The following is a 26,189-nucleotide window of genomic DNA, read 5'->3' on the forward strand; positions in this document are numbered from 1 at the left end:
ACACAAAAAATTAAGATTTGTACAATATGACTAAGATGATGCAAGAGGAGCTTGTGCATTGTTACTATTTACATATGTTTAGTAGTAGAGTGCATTGTGCTCAAGAATGTCATGGATACATATTATGAAACTAGAATGGGACACATATGCATTTGGAGTAATATCAATACATTGCAAACATCTGAGAAACCACAAACTATAAATGCATTTGAATTCAATGACATGTGATAGTAGAGTTTTCAACTGGCTAAAAAAAATCTTCTTATCACTTTTTATTTATTCATTTATTAAGTTCTAATTTTTAAAATTAAATCTAAATTATAAATTTTCAACAAGAGTTGTGTTATTTTGTGAGCATAAAAAGATGAAAACATATAAGTCAATTATCAATTATTTTTGAGATGTTATTTCAATTTCACAATCCTCAGTGTCTCTTTCACAACCTCTACACTTGAAAAACAAATAAAGGACAACAATTAATTACATACTTCACAAAATGATTCCTTACAAATCTATTATATTTATTTTGATAAATATTACTGAACCAAAAATTGTACAAAATATAAACAATAAGAAATTTTATATAAAGTATTCAATTATGGAATGCATTATGCAATATGTGAAAATGAAGAGGAATATGTACTGAATAATATTAACTTATAAACAAAAATATAGTAGAAATATGTCTCATATTACTTTATTGATATTCATTTTGAAATTTTATGGTAATACTCAGATGCCTAGTTTTTTTTTCTTTTTTCCTAACCATGGATCTCTTAATATTAAACTAAATTGTATCAAGTTGTGATTAAATTTCAAATTAATTTGGTTTATGAATTATACATTGTGATAATCTAAATGAAAATAAATACAATGCATCCAAAACAAAACAATTATATGTATTTTTGGTGCAAAGGTTATGAAACATTTTCATTTATCCATTGCATATGTTCTTTACTATGTACATATATGTATAATATGCTCATCCATTTCAATTCCTTATAGATGAATGCCTAATAGGTTATATAACATCCCCAGTAGGTGGAACTTTTGTTGAGAAAATGGTTCTTACATAAGGTGGAATTACAAGAGGAGAAATATGTAGTTGTAGAAGTATCATTGCATTGCAAACATCTGAGATTCTTGATGTGCTAACCTTAGAAAAATGACTTTGGTGAACAAGTAATGCATGGTCCACCAAAGGTTTGTACTTACTGCTTATTACAATTTTTAGGGAATAATAGACACAATTCGTAACATCACAAGAGCTCAAAGATTCAAAAGAGAACAAGCCACCTATGAGGCTAGTACTCATCTCTATAACATATGCATTAATGTATGCATCATAGTCTTCAACAGGTTTGAAGCATGGCTTCACATATGCATTTTCCATTTGCTTTACAATTTCACAATTTTCTAAAAGATCCATACAATTGGTGAGGAATTCAGAAACAATATCTGCATAAACTATTGACCCAAATTTATTTTCCAAGAATTCTTCACCAAGTACATTGCACAATACTTTCTCAACGTTTATGCATTCTATGACAAATACAGGCTCCAAAGTTGCATATTGAATTGCACCAATCATTAGACAATCCCGCTGAGGACTTAGACTTGGAATATAAATTCATTCACACTTTTTGATAACATAATATCTGTCACATATTCAAAATGAATAAACATTTTTTTCTTCAAAAAGTCACATGGTTGTCCTAAAATTCTAAAATTAAAACATAATTATAAAATGTACCAAATAATTGGTTATTTTTGGTAGACAAAGATACTAATAATTAATCACATCTGTTGTCCAACTTGAATGAGATGCCAACTTTTTATCTCTTTTGCTATTATTTCTGTCCCAAGTCAAGCATTGACTTTGATGGTATTCCTCATTGGCTCATTGTATGATCTCCTTGACAATTCAATTTAAAGAAGGCCACTTTTAGTTTTAAACATTTTATTTTTTAAGGTGTAAGGAGGACGATGGGATAGGAGGGTTAGGGGCATGTCCATTAAATGGTACCTAATTGCTTTAAGGTATCTTTGTTTCCAATGCCGTGAGTTCATGTAGAAATTTGGATTCGTAGGATTTAAACCAAAAGTCCTATGCCTTTGTATGATTTGGTTAGTATTGAGCTAACTCTCCCTTTCATGATGGGATTCTTAGGCTCCCTTATGAAGGGCTAATTCTAATTTGCAATAAAGTTTCACTGCAGAACTGGAGGATGATACAGGATGGTTGATATTGATTGCATAAGTTATCTGCATTGGAGAAGATAACTTTTATTATCAAGGGCATGAAAGAAGAAAGAAAGGAAATGTACAAAATCACAAGGCTTTCTTTGTCTGATTTTTACAAAATCGAGAACCACACCAAATATTTGTAGGATGAGTTGAGTAGGCTAGGTTTTAATAAAAGGATTGCATATGTGAGAATTGTGGTATTCACGCTTGTTATTCCACCACAAAAGAAATTTGGAGTGGGAAAATAGAGCCATTGCTCCTTTTACTCAATAATTATTTTCTAGATCAATAAGACAATGTCTATTGCTTATAAAATGTTATTATTTTATTAACAAATTATATGAATAAATAGAGTTTACAAATGCCATAAAAAAAAAAAAACTAAAAAGAAAAGTAGTTTAAGTAAAGATATGTCTAAAAGCAAAATTAATTGAGAAGGCTGAAAATAAATCCTAAATGATGATTAACTAAGAATTAAAATAACAAGAGCTCTACTACATCTAGACCATTGGTTATATACAATTGTTTAAGAAGTGATTGTACATAAGATTGTGTAAATGATAAATAGTCTTTAAATTTAGGATTTATGAAACTAAACCAAACACTTTAGTTTACAATCTAGTTTGAATTCACTTAAAGTTTGCATGTTATGCTTGTATACAATTTGTTCACAGCTCATTTTAGTTTTAACATTTATAATAAGAATTTATTATTTACAAAATATAAAATGCTTTTTGGTAAAAAATTTATAAATGGATGAAAAAGTTTAAAATAGAAAATAATTTTAGGTAAAAAATTATAAATGGATGAAAAAGTTTACTATTTAGTTGTTTTAGTTTTCAAAATTAAAATTTACATATATAAATATAAAAATGTTTGTAACAAAATTATAATGTATACATAGAATGCATATTAGAAGTCATTTTCACACTAAAAGAGACATTCTCAATATCTAATTCAATCCTCATTTAACAACTATCACATTTGTTAACATTTTTTAAATTATAATTTTTGAATATCATATTATTTTTTATATGAAATTATAATATTTTCAAATCATATTAATCCAAAATTAATAAGTAACCTAATATATATTTAAATTTATTTTAATTTTTAATCCTATTAGTACCCTAAGCTCACTGCATTAAAGATTTCCTCCTGCCATAGCGAAAGCTGAAAACTACCACACAACCTTCATTGATGAAGTGTTCCTGTGTTTAGAGTGGAGTCGACCCTACATGATTATTAAGAGGCAGAGGAAAAAGAAAACCGGACCTAGCTTCTCCTACTTTTTAAATACTATAATTCATGTTTTCTCAAACAAGAGCTACATTCATGCTTTTTCAATTGGTAATATACAGATTAATAGAATTAAGAGTTGAATTCATGGTTTTTTTGATTAACTAGCTAATAAACTTTTTTTCAGTGTGTTCCCATGATCAGTATTATTGTACCAAAAGCTCGAGGAAGAGGTCCATCATCCATGTGTTCCCATCCCTAAAACTCTATGGGTTACTGGATCTAGACTTAGTGAATCTACTGTTGTTGTTAGATACATTGCTAAGTATGTTATTAGGCATTCTACAGACCCCGTAGAAAAAGGCCAAAATCTACACTGTGAAGAGTTCTCAGATTTTGGCCGCGAACACTGTTAAAGTGAATTTATAATGTTTATTTGCTTCCAAAGCATGTCATATATAATATGTGAGGTTTTTACCATTCAGTTTGTGCTCTTCTTAAGAAGAAGCTTAAGAAGGCATATAGTGCGAGCCTCAGTGTTTTGATTCTAATTCGTTCAGTATGATTTACTTTTGTTGTTTAATCCTCTTCAGTCTGAGACTTCGTTGGAATATTTAAGTTTTATAAAATGTTATTAGTTATTGCACATGGGGTTTGTACTCATTATGCTTGATGATAAATACCGGGGAAGACGTGGTTAGGAGGAACAAATATATACTATCTTCTAATTGATGATCAGAGTGGTTGGCATGCCTTGATAAGCAAAATAAAATCTTTACTACCACTGAGAGTTTCTCTACCAAATATACCAAATCATGATTGAGAGACAATGGCCTCTAATAAAGCAAGCAGATGTGTACACTTTGGAGTAAAACAAGAGGACAAGTCACATAGGTTTGCTTACAATGATATGACACTGCTTTAACCAATCATTTCCTTCCTAATATTACTTCATGCCAGGTGTTGTAAGCCTCAAAGTACTAAATAAAAGCGGACATGCAATGCATGAGTGAGTGAACGCGACACCAGCCACCAATCTGTCCTCCATTGGAACAAAAACATATGTCCACAAACACTTATTAACTCATGCATCTACCTACAAAACTCTTCATCCATCTCATTAGAAGAAGAAAATAGATCACAAACCTTCAATTAATGCTAGAACTTCTATAAAAACAGTAACGATTCCACCAATTTATTTACAATTCTCTTCTATTAGAGGGTTTGATAGCAATTATAGTTTGAGCTTGCCATTTTCTAAATCAATTTTAGTCTGGAATGATGGATTTTGGAGAATTTATGGCATTGATTTGTTAATTGATCGAAAAATGAATGCACATACAAAGATGAGGCCTCCAACTTTCAAGCTTGTTCTTCTGGGCGATGGGTTTGTTCTTTTTCCCTTTTTATTATCCCTTTTCCAATTCACGTGATTTAGCTATAGTCAAAGTTTACCCTCCTATGTAGAAAAATTTAAAACCTAGGTATGAGAATCGCTAAAATTTTTCAATTTTGGTGAAATTATTAATTAGCTTCAAGGCTGTGGGTTTTGATGGAATTTGCAAAGAAAGTCAAGCTAGAATTGATGAGTCATAAGATTATGATGCCTGGAGGTGAATTCTTGTGTCACTGGGATCAAGATTAAGGAGATTCTCCTCTAGTTTACTATTTTGTTCCTAGGGGTGTGTCTATAATCTATTGAGTATATCCTTTGTCAGTTTTGGGTTCTGCCTACAAATCAAATAAATGCATGAATACTAATAGAAAAGTAATCTTTGTCTATAATGACTGATATTTTACCTTAATAGAATACAATCTCATTCACATTAGATGTCATTCATTTCATTACCTTTTCCAATTTAGAATATAATTCACCTTACGTATTCTGATCCACTGTATTATGTTGGGAATTCAACTCCTATGCATGTTTAATGCAAAGTCACAATTTTAGTATATAAAATTCACATGTAGTTGCTATCACTGTCATGCATCAATAGATGACAATTTGCTAATTTCCAGCCAATGATATGTAGAGGATATTTTATTTTTGTAAGGATAATCTTAGCTATAAAACAATAGAGCATTTAGGGCTTTTTAAAAACCCCTCTTTTTTTGAGTTTTTCAAGTGTGCACAATAATGATTGCAAAATTATCTTGAATCTAAATTTTTTATATATTTTATGTAGTTGGGTTCTATATTTTTGTACTAATTAGACTTACTGTTGTTTCCTTTTGAGTTTTATCTTCTTTGGGCTTAAAGAACTACCAACATCGACTACCCTTTCGTGGTGGGGTAAACTTTGGCAAATTTTTGAATCCATTTTGAGAGCAGTTAAGCTATCAAGGGTTTTAGTAGACATGTCAGGTAATATTTACTACGTTCTTGGATGGTTTTTGGCTTGATGATTGTGGAGATATTTTGAGCAGAGCAGTTTGCCAAAGACATGAAAAGTGTTCTTTTCTTTGCTAAGTTTAGCAAATAGTATATTAAAAGAGTCCACTCTTTGTTGTATTTTTAGGCAATAAGGCAAGTATGCCCTTGATCCCTTTCTGATTGTATTCTACCATACTATTTTGGGACTCTCTTGCATCTTGTAAAAATATTCTTATATTGATATAACATCCCTGTCTTCTTCCATAATGAATTTCAATCTTCTCCTTAAACAAATTCATTTGTAGAGAATTTGACATACATAATTGGATTGTACTCAGTTTTTTTCTAGTTTTACCTAGCCTTCACTACCCAAGAATTTTCTTAGAGTAGTTGCTAGAGCCCAACAACTTTTTTCACTATAAGATTCTCCTTCTTCAACTTACATAGTTCAAAATTTTGACTACTGAATTTGTCAATTTTAGATCTCGACATGCTAGCCATAGATTTAATATTATTTTACTTTCTCACAAATCTTTCAAAGTCTTCCTTCCTTTCTAGATATACAACCATCGATAATTGTTCCCCTCCATTTTAGTTTATCACTGGGCCTCCTTATTTATACAAGCAAATTCCTTCTCTACTTCACATCCTAGAGTTCCTGAAATTTAGTGCACACAGGATTGGACAGGTTGTACAAGATGACGATTTTAGTTGGTTTGATTGTTTTGATCTTGGTATATTTTTCTTCTCAAAAGTCACTATATTATTTTGTTATTATTTAATTTTATTTCTATTCCAATTGTTGTTTCTAGGTTTGGTTATGTGTATCATTTATATCGATGTTTCAAATCACACACTAAAATTCATCTACCAAATGAAAAAGATAGAAAGAACAAATAAGTTATATTGAATCTTTCAAATTACATACTAAGATTTATCAAGAGAATGAAAAAGATCAAAAGAATAAATAAGTTAAGTTATGCTATTGAATACTAATTTGTATTAAATGTTTCAAATCACACACTGAGATCTATCAATGAAGGAATGAAAAAATGAAAAGAACAAATAAGATCCATTAAAAAAAGATGTGAAAAATCCTTTTGTTAGAAAACTACTAAAAATATTTTATGGTTGGGTAGTATAGACTGGTTAGTGTACAAGGGTATCTATTTATTCAAGTGCATTGTAAATTTTGTTAAACCCTCCCATTTTCTTGACATGCCATAGTTAAATGTAAATTTGAGAAAAAATTAATTTTTACATTTTTCAAATTTTGAGAACTCATAAATATAGCAAGATAAAAAATAATGTGTGCAGCTTCCAGAATGAAAGATTATTTAATAAATGTATTCTTATATAAAAAAAACCCTAGGCAAAATATGTTACCAGATGAATACAAAATTGGGAAAAAAAAATCTACCGGAGAAAAATACCCAATCTTTGCAACTTTCACAAACATTGAAAGCCAAAAATGGGTCTCCAACAAAACTACTTCTAAAAAGCACTCATAAGGGAATGTCTAATTTTCTTGATGCCTACAAAATCAACAATTTCTAATAAATAGAAATTCTAGATGACCAAAATTCAACAATCCAATTGAATGCAGTCAACAGACAACCGAAAAACATTCCCCAAGATAATAAGTAAAAGATGGACAAAAGAATTATGACAACATTTTCTACAAAAATTGACATGTTCTCTGACAATATGACAACTGTACAGTGCACGTTATAAATCCAAATCAAAATACGGTAGAGTTGCTAAAGATTTAGGTCTGACAATTTGCTGAGAATAGTTGTTTGGATAAGACATTTGAGGGAAAAAAAAAGCAAAGCAATAAAGACAACAAAGAAAAAAATGTCATTGACAATACCAAAAAATAATTTTAGATCATATCCCAAATTTATAAACACTAAATGTTGTCGAATTTTGCTAGATATTTTTTAGAAGATAGGTCAATACTATTAATGAAATCACCGTTGCTATGTTTGATAGGCCACCTCTGCCACAATTCTTTTTTAACAAAATGGGAAAAAAAAAATACTGGATACTCTACTGTTCACAACAACATCCAATGGGAAATTCAAATTTAACATTTTTTCACAAATTAAAATAATAAACAAAATTGGAAAACATTATGAAATAGGTTGGAATGTATTAATAAAACATTCAGATTGGTCAAAACTTATTTCAAAATTTGCATCCACTTGGATGCTACAGTATCCTGCCATTCGGCAAGAACTAATAATAATAATAGGTACTAAAGCTAGTTATATATCTATTATATATTATAAGAAAGCAGAGAGATACAAGACTTTAATATCAATGTTTTCTTTATATATATTATATAATAGATATATAGCAAGTAGCTTCAGGAGGGGAAAGTCTTTGAAGTAAATCACAAATTGACTTTGTATTCATATCTAGATTATATATTTTTTATTTTATTTTTATAAGATCACACATAGAACCAAACTTTGTGTTTTAGATTAAATTAGATTTTTAATATATGAGTTAAGGTTCCATATGGTATAATATTCAAATATGGTTAGGGTTAGTGTTCAAATTAGTTTATTATTCAATTAGTTGTTGTTATGTTCAATTTTTTAATAATGTTATTTCATGTTCTAGTTACCTCATATCTCTCATCCTCCCTCTTTTCTCCCTACCTCATCTTTTTCTCTCCCCTTCTAATCATATCTTCCTTCTATTAACAAATATCTCCAATTAGTGTTGAGTTTTGTTTTATATATAATTTTTTTAAATGAGTCATTTTCTATTTATTTTTTATGAAATCACTTCATTTGGTGTTATGATATGATGTCTCTGAAATTTATTGCAACATTTGTGTTTGTCTACTAATAACAATATAGTTCAATTATCTTTTATGACTAAATATATTCAGAATTACAACTAAAAATAGTGGAGGGTATGAATTTCTATATGATATATATAAGGGTGTAACTTTACTCATGTTTAAATGAGATTATAGACTTGCACTAAATTTTGGGTTGATATTTATAATTAGGTCTAAGAATCTATCAATAATATAAATGAGAGTATGCTTACAAATTATATTTTAAAAGGTAATATATTCTTGTAAATTAGGGACGACCCCAATTTTTAGTAATAGGTTGGAAAACCTTTGAAGTCAATGTTCTTAAAGTTTGTAACTCAATATTTAAAAAACTACAAATTGAAATAGTATATTACATTATAGGCTAATTCTTAGTCAATATGTATACCTAGGGTTAAGGTTCTACCAATAAAAGTGACACTATTTAAGTTTTCCTACAACCGGGTCAAAGATTATGTATGAAGCAATTGTTTGGAGAGAACTATATTTAAAAATTAAATTTTTTTTTTACTTGATTGATAGTTTTTATAAACTTCCTTCAATAATCAATATGGTTGTGATTTTTGTGTAATTTAATATAATATACATTTCACTTAAGTTTGATTAATTATATAATGGTCCGGACTCAAGCGATTTTATATGATATATAGTGGGATCTATATAGTTGCTACCAAAACAATTATAACTTAACAATGTATAATATAGAAGTGGGGTGAGTGTTAAAATAAGTATAACATTGACATTTTATTTATTTTAATGTTGGCTTTGTTTATGTTTATGATAAAAGTATAAGTTGACATAATAATTTAAAAATGTATGCATATAGTCACATAGATATTATATAAAACACCACCTATATATTCAAAGAAGGCATTTTTTCAAATATTAAATTAAAATTAATTTCTATTTTTTATATTGGCATGATAACACAAAAAAAATAGTATAAATATTATTTGATTTGTTTGACTGAAATTATTTGCAATCACATAAAAGATTTCAACAATTTATTTAAATTTTAGTAAACACAAAGCAATAAAAATTACTTGTTCAATACATTTAGTGCTAAAGATTACAATAAAAAAAGAACACACTTATCGCTTGTTTATTTTTATAATTATTGCCTAGAAAAAATTTCATTCGAAATATGATAGATATTTGTTAGAAATAATTATTATTTTAAACTTGTATAAAAATAAATTATATCTATTTATTACAATACTTTCAACCAAAAAAAAATTTATGAGGATGTTTTAAAAAATACACACGAGTCAAATTGAATCTATATGACAATCCAACATAGAATACCTAATATAAACTTCAATGACTATATATATACTTCAACACAATGTCCTTTTCTATTAAGTTTGTATCCCAATTTTATATAAAAATGTCAACAAATCAAAAAGAAAAATACTAACAACATATATTAATTGTTACGATGTAGCGACCTAATGAAATAATCATCAATGAGAATATTGTTTCATCCTTCATTTTCATGATGATCATGTTGGACTTCTTCCATATATTTTAGAAATCAAGAAACTCAATTACACATCTCCTTTACCTTATCCACAACAATTTGCATTCACAAAATATCGTTATCAGAAACATAATCTATTGACAATGTTGGAGTTTCAAAATATTGAATCATTTGGTAACAACATTGCAGTACATAATTTTCACATTTATCAATTGGTGTTTGAGGGGAGTCATCCAAGTTCACAGAAACAACAGGACTTAGCATGATAATTTCATATTCAATTTCTGAATATGTGTGTGTGTGTGTGTGTGTGTGTGTGTGCGTGCGTGCATGTGCATGTGCAAATGTAAATGTATACATGTATATATGTATATATATATATGTGTGTGTGTGTGTATATATATATGTATATATGTGTATATATATGTGTGTGTATATATATATGTATATGTACACACACACACACACACACACACACACACACACACACACACACAGACACACACACACACACACACACACACACACACACACACACACACACACACACACACACACACACACACACACACACACAATCTTTCTTGAAATGAAAATATTTTTAAAAAGAATGATATTTGATTATAATTTATTAGTTTGAGAGGAAAACAAAGATATAATCTAGATATAGAAAAATCCAATGAATACTAGCAATAAAATATGACACAATTATATTGAGTTACAAACATCGACTAAAGAATATATTATTTTCTTTGCAATGTATTAGGGGTCTCCCTTATTTGCCAATTTAGAAATAGTTAGATAAAAAATATGTACATTATATATTTGAAAAGACGAATCTGATGTATGACATATTTCAATTCAAAAGTTAATGGAAAATAATTTCAAGTAGATATATTTAACCCTTATGTAAAAAATCAATAAGTTCACGAAAAAAAATCAACACCATACTTACATTGTTTTACAAAAACAACAAAGATTCAAATTTTTAAATTAGAATCACAATCATCATCACAATGAACAATGTTTCATTGAAACACGTCAGAATTTGTGAGATATAAAATAGAAAACATAGAACATATAAAATTTCCAATATTTAGTACCAAATTATTTTTAAAAAAATGAAAACATTTATGTAATCTTTTAATGCGAAAAGAAAATAGTTTAAACTTTCAAATTCTCAAATCGTTACACAAACAAAAATTAAAAATTATATATTAGTAAAAATTAATTTGACATTTAACATATGTGAATGTAAATCATAATGAATCTTTTTTAACTAAAATGAATAATTCTTGTATTAAACTTTCAAAAGTTCACTAATTTTATTTTAACATCATATTTACATTGCTTTAGGAAAGAAAGAAAGAGTTAAATATTCTAATTAGAATCAATCATCATGACATCGAACAATGTTTCATTGAAACAAATCATAATCTGTCAAATCCAAAATGTCAAACCAATAGAGATGTTCATAAGTTCCACATCACAAATACCATGTGTCTATAATTCCACACCTTATTCTTTAAAAGTCACAAGTAGTTTGTGTCCATGTACATATTTGTCCTATGAAAATCTTCCTTATTCGTTCAAAAATCAGAAGAGTTGGGAAGATTCCTTGAGGTCCCCATCTATCTACCACAACTTGATTCCATGGGGCATTTTGTAATCCACCAAACTGCAATCTAAAAATTTGACCATGATAATGATAACTTGATAGAACTTGAGTACTAGTTTGTGGAGATCGATTAATTTTTCTAACCAGTCAAGACCATTTTCTACAGACTATATGGGATAAGGAGATTTCTCAATCCAAACCTCTACATGAACAAAATAAAGCTTTGCAGGATCACAATCTTCGTAGCAAACTAGTTGTGAAAAAATAGGATCTCGGTAGAAGTGATCAAACTTTCAAAGAGTCGATGGATAAAATTTCAACAAACTTGCTTCTAAGAGACATCTTTTAGAAGACAAATAATTTGTTCTTTCTTTAACGTGTATTATTTGAAGATCAAATTGATGAAATGTGTCATCAACTTTAATTGTTCTTTGTCTCAAAATTTTTGTTCCCTTCTAATATATAGAAACAAAAAATAAAAGAGACAAAATATATATTCTATCTATTTCAATAAATCTTATGGGTTCAATCAACTTGATTTCTCATAGCATAATAACTATAAAAAATTGATTGACAAGAATATAACATTATCCAATGAGAACAATAAACTTTTGAAGAGCAATTATTATTTTTGTATATTTTTCTTATTTTCTCATAATATTGCAACTTCACAAAGATTTTTTTTAAAACAATTTGCAATTAGAAGGATGAACATCGAAGTAGAACAATCTTTTTTTACAATTTTTTGGCCGATTTTTTGAAATTGTTATTTCATGAAATATAATAAGTCATAAGTTTATAACACGTCAATATATAAATGTATATAACTCAAGTGTTGTAAAAAGGACCATATTATACTATACAACAATAATTTTTTATTTCATGATGTTTTGTTAGTCTATTCCTAAAGTCTTCAATCTTTTTTCTTTAGCTTTTCTTTTTTCTAATTGTTTCCCCTTCTTCATTTTCTCATAATGCTCATAAGAAAATGGTGGCATTATCCTTAGGCCCTATACTGACTTTACATGAGAAATTGTAACAAATGTCATTCCTATTCTTTATTTTGGTCTGATATTAATTATTGCTTTATCATGTGTCAAACCCTAAGTTTTTTGTATTGTCAATGCTCACACCAATCTCAAAGGCATTTGAGTGGTAGGACCTCTTTGTACAACACTAATAGGTATTGTTTTAGAATGTCCATTATCGAATGGCAAGCTAGAGTAGGCATCAAATTTTACCATGACATACAAGGGTAGTTCAGGTGATGTACTACCCAGCATGTACAATATTTCCTCAACATAACCCAAAGCTTCATTTACAAGACCTACTTCTATCCACAAGTTTGACATGAGCATAACTCTTGCTCTCCTTGAAATCAATAATTCAATATCAGGTTCATCTACACAATTATCGTATACTGAACTATAGTTTGACAATTTTGTAGCAACAACACGTGCAACTGGTTCTCTCAATGAATGTAGTTTCTTTTTTAATGTTTTGGTAACATTATCATTTGTTGAAAATAAACGAACATTTTTGTCAAAATCTTCATTTATTATTGTTGGAATATTGCATTTTGTTAGTGACATCAGTAATTTCCAATCCTCTATTGTTGGGCGAGCATCTCTAATATTTGTGAGAAAATGGTAGAATTTATTTTGTTCTAAATTGTCTCCATCTTGTCTATAAACTTTTTCCAATGTGATTACAACCTTGAAATCTTCCCACAGTAGCTTTGCATGTCTCCTCTTGTCATATGCTACTCTATCTTTTATGGGAGGAAGTGACCAAGATCACCAACTAAAATCACTAAGATTCCTAAAACAAATGCAAAATATAATTAGCAACAATTTAGTAAATCAAATATTTAATTTGCAGGTTAATTTTTTTTGCTTGTAGTATATTCAATATAAATTTGAAATAAGAATACCTCCAAAGTTAAGATTGGAATTCTGAGGAAATGTTTGACGAAGTCTGGAGTCTATATTCTCAAGAAGCTTCTCCCCAATAAAGCTTATTTCATCTATTAATATATATCTTATATGACTTAGTTCTTCTTGGAAACTTGGAAAACATGTTCCTTCTAATTGTCTAAAATCAATTACTTGAATCTTCAACTTTGAATGTATAGTTGAACCACACATATTGTATGAGCCCACTCTTGTTGGTGCTAGTAATAAAAGTGGACAACAATTAGGCAATGCAGATTCTTTTGAACATTTATTGATTGCACCAATTAGATATGACTTTACTGTACCAGTTATACCCTAAATTATCATATACAAGGGTGCTAAATTATTACCACCATTGTAGTGTGTCGTAATAACATCAAATTCCCTTTTTTAATTTTTCACCCAATTTATTGCTACTGATTTTTTGTTGACACTAAAGATTTATAGTGCATCCATTTTCTCTCATTCTACCAATAAAATTGATTGCATCTGAAGTATATTCATTTGACTTGTCTTGATTTGACCAATTATGTGTTAGACTAATAAATTATTTTCTTATTAATTAAATCATATTGATTTAATTATTAAGTCACTTGTTATCTCTAGTTTACTTAAGCTAAACTTTGGGCATATAATAATTAATTCTTTTATTAATTATTATAATGCAACCTAGGTTAATTACCTATTAGGTTTTTTATCTCCTTTTATAAGGATTGATCTCTTTGTAATCTATTAATTCACTTTTGATAATAGCAATTTTTTTTTGCTCATCAAGAATGTCTCATCCATGGATCTAGGAATTCCAGCCTCCATAGCTTTTGCTTCTCTCTTTCTATGATATGTGTATGCATGGAGGTGATTCTTGGGAGCTATGGGGTTGATCTTTCATCAACTTCAACATGGTATTAGAGCTTTAGATATTCATGCCCCTTGTTTTGTTTATGATAGGTCTGGCTTGGCTTTCAGATCTGTGTTTTTTTATAGAGGGTTCCATTTTGTAGAGTTATTTTGTATTGAATCTGGGGGGTCACTAATTTTTGGGTCACTTTGAGTCCAAACGGACATCACCGTTGAGCTCAAAGCACCCAAAAACTCTTATTTTCATATAAAATTTGTCTGATTTGGACATAGTTGGAATCTTAGGCAAAATAATATTGCTTCTAGATTTGGCACATTTCTCGAGGTGGTGATTTTCTTTTTGTGTCTTTTTTGCACATGAATCAAGATTTTTTGAAACAAAAATTGATATTTTTGGCACGTAAATCAAGATTTTTGGTATGCAAATCAAGATTTTTAGCACACAAACCAAGATTTTTTGGTGCACAAATCGAGCTTTTTTGCTACACAAATCAAGATTTTTGGTACGCATCCTAAGGTTTTTGGGTCATGAATCAAGATTTTTGCGAAACTCAAGTTTTCTCACATAAATTGAGGTAATTTTATACGGTGATAAAAATATTTTAGCACAAATCCCAATGTAATTTCTAGTACTTGTGGGCACTCTTCCTTATGCATTCTGGTACAGATCCTGAGGTAGTTGATTTTTTTCTTTTCCAATGCTTTTTTGATCTATCTATGGTTTTTTTGCTATAACTTGCTCATCTGGACTCCATTTTTAGCAAATAAAATATCATCAGAAAGTTGGTTCTGAGCCCATTCCAATGGTGTAGTTTATTTGGAATTTTGATTCTTTTTGGTTCTTGGTTTATGTTGTCAAAGTTAGAGGTTCTATTTTGCACTTTGGGAGACATATTTTGAGACATTATATATTTTTAGGTTCTACTCCAAGCACATCTCATTCAATTTTTTTGCTTTTTTGCATTCTGGTGGATATCTTGGTTGTTTCAAGTCTAATGATTGAATATGTTTCTTTAGATTATTTTCCATGGGTTTTACTATCTCTTGTATCAATCTTATGTCTCTTTTGATCTTTGTTGACATCCTTTTGTATTATTTTTGCAAACGCACTGAGATAAAATGCCACTCTATTGCATTTCAAGATCTTGGACATCTTCATGTTTTATTGTACTCACACTACATTATAAAGTGCCTTGAGGGGTTTCATGTTGGTCATATTTGCCATCTTCCTTTGTCAAGTGAGTGTTCCTTCCACAACATTAGCATCATGATGTGTCGATGACACATACCATTATAGGTTTTTGTACTCCTTTTGCACTCTCGATGTTCCTAGTTCTTCTTTTTGTAGGAGATATTGCATTTAGTTTCAATATTCATGTCTTACCTCTTAGCATTATAGGGGGGTTATGTTGGTTTTATTGCTCTCTTGGTTCGATGGAGTGAGCTATGTATTCAATATTTGATCCTATGTATTAGGCAATTGCAATGGTTGGATACCTATTCTTTTTGGTGAGATGGATCATTTATCATATAAACATTCTTTCATTCCTATTTTTGAAGGCCATGAAGATACCTTCCATCTTTGATTGATCATCTCTTCAGACTTAGTCTTCTCTACTTGATAATGTTTTATATAGTGGAGGTTTTTTAGATCAGTAGTTTGGCAGTGTTTGTAGCTTCATGCTTCAATGGTGTTCTTCATGATCACCTTTTGTTCCTATCTTCTGGGACATTCCCTAGTTTGGAGGCTTTTTCGGTCATTCACTAGTTCTTTTTAGCATTATTTTGTTAGGAACCTGTGTGTTCCTTCTGTTTATTTTGTTAGAGTAGTGTTGTTGGACGCATATGCTTTGTAAGTCATCCCGTGAGTATATTTTATTATCCCACATGCATAGGTAGTATTACTTTTCTAGATCGTACTCAGTATATAAGAATAGGTTGAGGCCCTTGATGGGCACGGACGAATTTATTGTATTGAGCTTGCTCAAAGGAGGTTACCCCCTCGAAGTGGCCTGCGATCAGTAGATTCATTCTGAGTTCTGCTATCACTTTGTATTCTGTTATTTCGAGCATTCTCACGATATTGCTATAAGGAGGTTCTTCACATCTGGTATCAGAGCACTCTCTTGGGCTCGCTGGGTGGAAATTACATCAAATTTTTTTTTCTGTCGTGGCCTTCAGGTTCCTCTCACTTCTAATATCTCTTGTTATTGCAATAACTCTTTTCAGTTGTTCTGTCTGTGAGTGAATTTTTCTAAGTCGACTGTTTAAAAAAAAAAAAAAAAAAAAAAAAAAAAAAATTTCTGTTTTTTAGTCGTAGCTTCCTTGTTTGCTTTCTGTTTCTGCTCATACTTCCGCAGAACGTCTGCAATATCATTTCGCATACTTCCTTCCTTGGCGACCCAACCCCAAATTTTACATATCAAAGCCCTAAATCCCTCATTTATCTAATTTTAGGATTTGCCCTATCTTTTTCACCTCTCATCCAATCGCCACCAAACTGAGCCACAAGATTCAATTCCTCATTTTGCTCCCTTATCCCTCTTGGACTGTTCGCCTCATTTCGCCTCCCTACCCTTGAAACCCTCATTTTTCTTTTTCCCTTGTCCCCAGATAGTCTCCCACCACCCGTCGAACACCCATTTCCTATATGAGTTTTACCCAACTCCAAGTTTGCCGTAACTAAAAAAGTTTTTGTTTCTCATCTTCTACCCATTCCAAAAAAAAAAAAAAAAAAAAAAAAAACCTTGCTTTATGGTTGTTACGCGTACAGGAGCAAAAATCATGGAAGAGGAAATTGCATCCCTCAAAACCAAACTTCAAGATCTGGATGACAAAATTCTGGGTCTTAACTTTCAGCAGTCAGCCATGAGCCGAAACCATTCAGGAGATACTGGGTCCTCTTCTGGCAATTTTCGTGGACCAAAGCTTGATTTTCCACGCTTCGATGGTTCTGATCCGACTGGATGGATCTATAGGGCAGAGCAGTATTTCAGCTTGCATAATACTTTGGATAACCACAAAGTCCCCCTTGCATCTTTTCATTTGGAACATGAAGCTCTTCAATGGTTCCGTTGGTACATCAAGGCTAATGTAGGCCCAACGTGGAGAGAATTGTGCACCCTCATTTTGGAGCGCTTTGGCCCTAGTTCCTTTGATGATTTCACAGGAGCACTCACTAAACTGCGTCAAACAGGCACTATAAGAGAATACCAGACAGAGTTTGAAAAATTAGCTAATTACACAGAGGGCTTATCTGATGAATTCTTCTGTAGTTGTTTTGTCAGTGGTCTGAAGGATGCACTTCGCTCAGAAGTCAAAATGTTTCGACCTACTACAATGATGGAAGCCCTTGGGTTGGCTAAGTTAGCGGAAGACAAGATTAGTGCTCTACAACGCTCCAGATCTAATTTTGTTCCATTCAGAAATACAGGTTCTCACAACCCTCCAGTCATACCAGCTCCCAGAACTACTCCGATCAAGCACTTGTCTGAAACAGAGATGCGAGTCAGGCGAGACAAAGGGCTTTGTTATAATTGTGATGAGAAATGGTCTCGGGGCCATAGATGTGTTCAGCAAAAGCTCTATCTCTTGGATGTGGATTCTCCACCGGAACTGGAAGAATATGTAGATGCTCAGGAAACAGTGGATGATGAGATTGAGCCTCACCAGCCTGAACCTCCTTCACCAGAAGCTCCACCAGAGATATCTGTCCATGCTTTGGCAGGAGTCACTACTCCACAAACCATGCGGGTCCAGGGTTTCTTCAAGAAGATCCCTCTTACTATACTCATTGATTCTGGTAGCACTCATAACTTCATTGATCCACGAATAGCCAAACAGGCTGATTGCTTTATCCATCCCTGCTCTAGCTTTGAAGTCATGATTGCCAATGGGGGCACTTTACCTTGTAAAGGGAAATGTCGCAATGTGCGTCTCTCTATTGGAGATTATAACATGCGCTCTGACATGTTTGCCTTACCCTTAGGTGGCTGTGATGTGGTTTTGGGTGCCCAATGGTTACGCACTCTTGGCCCCATTCTCTGGGATTTTGCTGAACTTTGGATGCAGTTTTCAGCCGAGGGGCACCAACACACTTTGAAAGGCTTACAACCAGGGTCTCTCAGCATCATCAGTTCACACCGTATGGAAAAACTTCTTAAGAAGAATTCACATGGTGTCATCGCTCAGCTCCATTCCATTCAGATGCAGCCATCAGCAGTCTCTAGCACTCCTGCCGATCTCCAACACATTTTGGACAAGTATTCTGGTGTATTTGCTGAACCTGTGGGATTACCTCCTTCTCGTCCAGAGGACCACCGTATTCAGCTCCTTCCTGGCAGTGTTCCGCCCAACATCAGGCCCTACCGCTACCCATTTCATCAGAAGACCGAAATCGAGATACTTGTCCGTGACTTACTGAAGCAAGGTATTATTCGCCCTAGTACCAGTTCCTTTTCTTCTCCAGTTCTGCTTGTTCGCAAAAAAGATGGGTCATGGCGACTCTGCATTGATTTCTGAGCACTTAATCATCTCACTATAAAGGACAAGTTTCCCATTCCAGTTGTTGATGAACTTCTTGATGAACTTCATGGGGCTCATTTTTTCTCCAAGTTAGATCTTCGTTCTGGGTATCATCAAATTCAGGTTAATGAGGAGGATATACCTAAAACTGCCTTCCGCACACATGATGGTCACTATGAATTTTTAGTCATGCCCTTTGGCCTCACGAATGCTCCTTCAACATTTCAGGCAGCGATGAATAACATATTTCGACCATACCTCCGGAAATTCATTCTGGTCTTCTTTGATGATATCCTCATATATAGCAAAACTTGGGCTGAGCATCTCCATCATCTGGAGCTTGTCTTGCAACTTCTCTCTGATCATCAACTTTGTGCAAAACTATCTAAATGTGTGTTTGGCCAGGAGGAAGTGGAGTATCTCGGGCATATTGTTGCACACCATGGAGTGCGGGTGGATCCTACAAAAATAGATGCCATGAAAACTTGGCCGCATCCTAAAACTCTCAAGAGCCTTCGGGGTTTTTTGGGGTTGACTGGCTACTACCGCAAGTTTGTCAAAGATTACGGGAAAATTGTAGCACCATTGACAGCTCTGTTAAAAAAGGATGCCTTCTCCTGGACCCCTGTTGCTGAGACTGCATTTGAACAACTGAAACAGGCTATGTGCAGTACACCTGTTCTCGCGATGCCAAATTTTTCCAAACCCTTCACTATTGAGAGTGATGCTTGCGGCAATGGATTGGGTGCTGTTCTCCTGCAAGATGACCATCCTATTACGTTCACTAGCAAAGCCCTCTCTGGTAAGAATCTAGCCCTCTCTACTTATGAAAAAGAAATGATGGCTATTTTGCATGCTGTACAGAAGTGGCGGCCATACCTCTTAGGGAGTCATTTTTGCATCAGAACCGATCACCAAAGTCTGAAATACTTCCTGGAACAACGGGTATCCTCTCCTACACAACAGAAATGGGTCAGCAAACTCATGGGGTATGATTATGAGATCACCTACAAGAAGGGTAAGGAGAATATTGTGGCAGATGCTCTTTCTCGCACATTTGATAATCAAGCTTCCCTTTCCGCTATTTCTATGCCCATTCCCAATTGGTTAGCGTCTGTTCAGTAGGGCTATGACAGTGACTCTTCTTTATCTCAAATCATTCACCAGCTAGCCAATAATCCTTCTGCTATACCACATTACTCTTGGGATGGTGCTTCTCTTCGATACAAGGGTCGGCTAGTGCTTCCTCAGAACCCAGCTCTACATCAGGCTATTTTTTATGAACTCCATGCTTCTCCTTCAGCAGGGCACTCAGGCTTCCTCAAAACTTATGAGCGAGCAAGGAGAAACTTCTTTTGGAAACGGATGAAACAGACGATTCAACAGATGGTGGCTGAATGTGATACTTGCCAACGCCACAAGGGTGAAACGACCCTCCTTCCTGGCTTGCTCGAACCATTGCCCATCCCTACACGGATTTGGACTGATATTTCTATGGATTTCATTGAAGGGCTTCCTAAATCCGATGGCAAGACAGTGATCTTGGTTGTGGTTGATCGTCTCTCGAAATATAGTCATTTTTGTGCCCTCAGCCACCCCTATACTGCCTCCTCTGTTGCACAAATCTTCATGGACCAGATATTTCGTCTTCATGGACTCCCTTCTTCCATTGTCTCTGATCGTGATGCAACTTTTACCAGTCATTTTTGGACTGAACTGTTTCAGAAAACTGGCACCAAACTGAAGATGAGTTCAGGCTATCACCCACAAACTGATGGTCAAACTGAAATTATCAATAAATGCTTGGAAACTTATCTTCGTTGCTTCACTTCCGAACAGCAACATCAGTGGGCCAAGTGGCTCCCTTTAGCTGAATGGTGGTACAATACCTCTTACCACACTGCCTCTAAAATGACTCCATATGAAGCAGTCTATGGTCAGGCACCTCCAGTGCTCCTTCCCTACACTCCCAACAGCTCACCAGTCCAGGCAGTTGACATAGTTCTCCGCAGCAGGGATCAGATTCTTCGTACCTTACAGGATAATCTTCACATGGCCCGTAATCGGATGAAACAGCAAGCAGATCAACACCGTTCTGAGCGCTCATTTCAAGTTGGGGATATGGTTTTTCTTCGTCTACAGCCATACAAACAATCCTCCCTAAAGCTGAAAGGGCGTCATAAGCTGGCCCCAAAATTTTATGGGCCTTATAAGGTTCTGCAGAAGATTGGTTCAATTGCTTATAAACTGGAACTTCCTCCTTCTTCCCGCATTCATCCAGTCTTTCATGTTTCTTGTCTAAAGAAAGTTCTGGGTACCACTGTCAGAGCACAAACTACTCTCCCTGAAATGGATACGGAAGGATCCATTATCCTGGAGCCGGTGGCAATCATTGACCAGCACACTCGCCAGCTTCGCTCTCGCTCCATCTCTGAGGTCTTGATTCAGTGGCATGGCATGCAACCAGAGGATGCTACCTGGGAACCCCTTCTTCAGATTCAACAACAATTTCCACACCTTAAGCTTTGAGGACAAAGCTTTTTTCTAAGGGAGAGGGGATGTTAGGAACCTGTGTGTTCCTTCTGTTTATTTTGTTAGAGTAGTGTTGTTGGACGCATATGCTTTGTAAGTCGTCCCGTGAGTATATTTTATTATCCCACATGCATAGGTAGTATTACTTTTCTAGATCGTACTCAGTATATAAGAATAGGTTGAGGCCCTTGATGGGCACGGACGAATTTATTGTATTGAGCTTGCTCAAAAGAGGTTACCCCCTTGAAGTGGCCTGCGATCAGTAGATTCATTCTGAGTTCTGCTATCACTTTGTATTCTGTTATTTCGAGCATTCTCACGATATTGCTATAAGGAGGTTCTTCACATATTTCCATGTCTCTTTGGAGTAGGGTTTTTCCCATGTGGTTTTTTCTATTTCTCCTCTTTTTAGAGATTTGGTTGTGCTTGGGTACCTCATCAAGCCTTTGTTGTTGGGACCCAAATTTACTTTTAGTAGTAATTTCTAGGTTCTTAGCTACTCCCTAAGTTTATCTTAAGGGGGTTGTTAGAGTAAAGAAAGTATTTTCTTATTAATTAAATCATATTGATTTAATTATTAAGCCAATTATTATCTCTAGTTTACTTAAGTTAAACTTCGGGCATATAATAATTAATTCTTTTATTAATTATTATAATGCAACCTAGGTTAGTTACCTATTAGATTTTTGATCTCCTTTTATAAGGATTGATCTCTTTGTAATTTATTAATTTACTTTTGATAATAGCAATCTTTTTTTATTGCTCATTAAGAATGTCTCATCCATGGATCTGGGAATTCCAACCTCCATAGCTTTTGCTTCTCTCTTTTTGTGACAAGTGTTTACATGCAAGTGAATCTTGGGAGCTATGGGGTTGATCTTTCATCAACTTCAACATTATGGTGTCTATCCATATCCCTTCTTCCTAGCATATCAACTTTACAAATCTCCATTTTTTGACCACCATGCATCCGTGAGATGATTTCCCATTCATGCTCTATAATGTTACCAAGGCCTATTGCATTGTTATCACTTTCAAATTTAGAACTGCTATCACTATTTTCTACATCCACTCTTGTTTTGGCATGCCATGGAATATAATCTAATGTCTCCCAATTTGAAACTATTGTGATACTATCATCACCAATGTCAACTTCAATGTCATGAAATGATTTATATAACAACAACTCTAAGAAGCAAAAATCAATAATCTTATCTTATGCACGTGGTGGAATCAAAACAAAAATTGGATACACTTTAACAATTGCAAATTTTTGCCTATGGTGCCACTTATTATCTTTCTTTCTATTTTTATTATATATCCATGATCTACATGCATCAATCAAAGAGATGGATTCTATAGAAATAGGTCTTCTTCTACATGAATCTATGAATGATGCTTTCTTCTCTTCAATATTTGTGCTAATAGGTTTGAATATTTTTTGGGAAATAATAAGATTAGCATATATTCTACTACATTCCACCAACAGAAGTTCAAGGAGCATGTGACATGTTTCTTGAGCTCCAACATCTCTTTTAGTAATAGTTTTAGTTAAAAAATTTATGTATACTTTGGATGCAAAGTCATCAGGAATCTCTATATTTGCCAACCTTGTCAACATTTGGTGGTAGGCCTCAAAGCTTTTCTCTACCTTGGATGTAGATTTTGCAATATATGTAATAACATCATGTGCTAACAAAATTGGTTGCCAATCTAGGAGTAGAAAAGACATTCATCTCGACAAATACAATATTAATAATGATAATATTCTTTATTTTATTTTTTATAGAAAAATCTTATTCATACTGTATTTGTTGCACAAAATAAGAGGGCGGGTATAATTGTGAAGCATGCATATTCCTCCATCAGGATTGTGGACTCATTCATGGTAGAGCATAAACAAATGTTCATTTGTACTTGATATCATTGTAAAGCAAGGTCTAGCAAAGGGAAACACTAATGAACAAAAAGAGAAAGAGTTTCTAATGAAGTTGGGAATCATAGGGCATGTGTACCATCCCAATGCAACCTCATTAATAGGATGTTGCATTGAGAATGGACTTCATCTTATATTCCATTTCTATGTAAATGATAGCTTGGCTTTAGTTCTTCATGGTAAGTTTCATCATCTCAAAATGGTTGTAAGATCTAGGGCTACTAAATTTCCTTGTTTGACTAGTTGGGGCAATGTTATTTAGCTAATATATAATCATACAGTAGATCATAAGAGATTGATAAGAGAATAGAAAGTGACAAGTGTTGAATAATTGTTAATTTTTTTGTGCAAAAATCTAGATTTTACAGTTATTGTTGAAAATAATTATATTTAGGTTTTCCTACCAAAATTGAAGGATTTGAAATTTTGCAACAAAAATCTTCAATTTTTTTCCACCAAATGTTTTTCAATTGAGCATTTCTTGAGTTTTTTCTCACTTTCAAGGCAATTAATGTAACATTGGTTTAATTACCATGGTATAGAGAGAAACAATGCAATAAAGATCTAAATCTCAAAAATATATTGGAAACAAGCACTAAGACTCCAGTACTGGAATGGTCAATTAGTTATAACTTAGCAATTGGAACAACAAGGGGTTGTATTATCTAAACAAATGTTGCCAATGACGTATCATACACAGAGACATAAAGGCTTCAACTATTTTTCTAGGGATGGGTTTTAAACCCTAGGTGAGGAAACACATATTCATTGTTGCAATGAAATGGAACTTTGTGGGATTCTGTTGATGTGTAACTTAAAAAACTCTTAGTAGCTTTATTTCTCAATTTTAAAGATAGTTCTCCATGTATCTTAGAATGATATATGTTTATGGATTTTCACACAATGATTGTTTGGATTCCAATAAGATATTGATAAATATTTCATCTCAATTCAAAAATATTTCTTTATGAATAACTTTTGTTGTTTTTGGGTTATTAATCTAATATGTGGTTGGGATAGTGCATATATCATATTTTGGTTTAGCAAAATGGCTTCCAACACAATGGACTCATCATTCTATCACACCAATTGAAAGAACATTTGGGTATGCAATTTCTTTTTCTTATTTACTAGACTCTTGTGATAAGGTTCTCATAATTGCTAGTCTTCTTTTTAAGATTTTTGTTCAATGAGTTCAAATGTCTTAAACAAGTACTTGGCACCAAAATATTTCCTACATGGCATTGTTGACGAGGAAACTAATGTTTTTGCATTTTTGGTACTTTTTCTTGAGATTATCTCAAGTCGTAGACCTATTGATGCTTGGGTGAGTGAAAGTATTCATCTAAATATTTTTTTGCCCATATCTAAGTCCAAGCCTCCCTTTCCTAGCCTAAACCCAAAGAAAACAAGTTCTATTTAACCACTTCATGTTGTAAAGAAGGGCACAAGCTGACTCTTTTATGACATGTCTAAGAAAAGTTTCTACTAAGCACTAGCATTAAGAAAATAGGTTTCAAAATGCAACCATGAATTTTTATCAAAAATTTCTTGTCCTTGACTTGAATTAAAGGACACATAATTCATATGTTCTTTCATAGATCCCTTACCCATTTTTGTTAAACACACATGAAAAATAGACCAAATGAAACAAATTGATTGTTATTCGAAGAGTATGCTTAATATTTATGCAAAACTTTGTTATGTTTGCTTGAGGCCAAGCACCTATTGGAGTCTGGAAACATTCATGAGCTTGTAGACCCTCAATTTTGGGGGCAATATGATTCACCAGATGCAAAAGATGGTATTCACTACATCATGGTGTATAAGGGATTCAACATTCTAGCGTCCATCGAGGATTAAAGGTCTTTGGTTTTTACCTTAACAAATCCAACTTCTTATGAAAACACCTCTTATATTAGCATGTATTAGTAATTAAATAATTGTGAATTAGTTGATAATATTAATGCTTGGCTTTTATTTTCAAGTTCTACAACTATTGATTGAAGGTCAAAATCACGAGGCAACGGATAATTGGAAAATACCACCATCCCTTATGGATGAAGATGATGATGACTTATGGTAATGAATAGAGTACAATATTATTGATATAACATTCATGTAGTCAAACATAATTTTATTCAAGCAATGGTCTATCGAGTATCCCTTCAAAAATAAACTCAAGATTTCAGTATCTTCAATTTTGAATTTGAGAGGGTGCACTAAAATGAAGGGAAGAATGAAAGGTGTGACAGTACATTTGGAACAACACTCACCAAATCAACCCATAAGACTCATTCAAGCCTGTGGCAATGGAAATTTTGGAATGAAGTTTCAGTAATGGATATCCAACATAGAATAAAGGTAGAGGGCCATGAGTTTCTCTAAGAAATTATTCTAAGGTTTGATTTTTTTTAAATCTGCGGAGATTTAATGAAAAGAAATTAAAGCTTTAACAATTAATCAATATCAATCCATGTAGGGGATGACCCCGCAACGTGACGGTATGTCACGAGCCTCACTTATGGGAGGTGAAATGTTTGAATATGAGTGGAGTGTGTGGTGTGAA

At 32.8% G+C, this 26,189-nt stretch overlaps 1 pseudogene; it reads left to right on the forward strand.

Annotated features, from left to right (window-relative positions):
* Positions 1 to 1,185: 1,185 nt before the first annotated feature.
* On the forward strand, positions 1,186 to 25,706 carry LOC149553375 (putative receptor-like serine/threonine-protein kinase At5g57670; annotated as a pseudogene).
* Positions 25,707 to 26,189: the final 483 nt, after the last annotated feature.

The sequence above is a fragment of the Cupressus sempervirens genome, chromosome 6 (genome assembly GCF_028749045.1).
Source record: "Cupressus sempervirens isolate cs-2001-9-10 chromosome 6, ASM2874904v1, whole genome shotgun sequence".
In the NCBI taxonomy this organism is placed as follows: domain Eukaryota; kingdom Viridiplantae; phylum Streptophyta; class Pinopsida; order Cupressales; family Cupressaceae; genus Cupressus; species Cupressus sempervirens.